Source organism: Triticum aestivum, unplaced genomic scaffold (assembly GCF_018294505.1).
Source record: "Triticum aestivum cultivar Chinese Spring unplaced genomic scaffold, IWGSC CS RefSeq v2.1 scaffold136766, whole genome shotgun sequence".
Classification (NCBI taxonomy): domain Eukaryota; kingdom Viridiplantae; phylum Streptophyta; class Magnoliopsida; order Poales; family Poaceae; genus Triticum; species Triticum aestivum.
The window spans coordinates 1-930 of NW_025299466.1; the positions used below are offsets into that span (position 1 = coordinate 1).

Below are 930 nucleotides of genomic sequence, written 5' to 3' on the forward strand. Positions count from 1 at the left end.
GGGCAAGCATAAGGGACGAAGACGGGGGTAACATGTCGGATGCGATCATACCAGCACTAAAGCACCGGATCCCATCAGAACTCCGAAGTTAAGCGTGCTTGGGCGAGAGTAGTACTAGGATGGGTGACCTCCTGGGAAGTCCTCGTGTTGCATTCCCTTTTTAATTTTTTTGCACCGCGTGCAAAACAAAACGCACGAGCGCGACGTATGTTTAGCACGTTTTATTATTTTGCACGTTTACGGTAAGTTTTAGCTCGCTGCTCATTATTCACGCGTCTAGCGGCGGCAAGCGTGTTCTGAAAGGGGTCGAAACCATGGTAAATAGGCACTGGTGCAGTTGAACCGTGGTAAAACTCGTCTCCGTAGTTGAGCGGGAGCGGCTAAAGGAATGTGCAATCGTGTGTGTAGTGGAGCTGGGAGGGGCAAGCATAAGGGACGAAGACAGGGGTAACATGTCGGATGCGATCATACCAGCACTAAAGCACCGGATCCCATCAGAACTCCGAAGTTGAGCGTGCTTGGGCGAGAGTAGTACTAGGATGGGTGACCTCCTGGGAAGTCCTCGTGTTGCATTTCCTTTTTAATTTTTTTGCACCGCGTGCAAAACAAAACGCACGAGCGCGACGTATGTTTAGAACGTTTTATTATTTTGCACGTTTGCGGTAAGTTTTAGCTCGCTGCTCATTATTCACGCGTCTAGCGGCGGCAAGCGTGTTCTGAAAGGGGTCGAAACCATGGTAAATAGGCACTGGTGCAGTTGAACCGTGGTAAAACTCGTCTCCGTAGTTGAGCGGGAGCGGCCAAAGGAATGTGCAATCGTGTGTGTAGTGGAGCTGGGAGGGGCAAGCATAAGGGACGAAGACGGGGGTAACATGTCGGATGCGATCATACCAGCACTAAAGCACCGGATCCCATCAGAACTCCGAAGTT

At 50.8% G+C, this 930-nt stretch overlaps 2 non-coding genes across 2 annotated transcripts; both read left to right on the forward strand.

Annotated features, from left to right (window-relative positions):
* The first annotated feature begins 37 nt into the window (after positions 1-37).
* Positions 38-156, forward strand: LOC123179203 (5S ribosomal RNA). The gene has a single exon (XR_006490185.1). It is a non-coding gene; the product is annotated as a 5S ribosomal RNA (ribosomal RNA).
* A 301-nt stretch (positions 157-457) lies between these two features.
* LOC123179204 (5S ribosomal RNA) lies at positions 458-576 on the forward strand. The gene has a single exon (XR_006490186.1). It is a non-coding gene; the product is annotated as a 5S ribosomal RNA (ribosomal RNA).
* Positions 577-930: the final 354 nt, after the last annotated feature.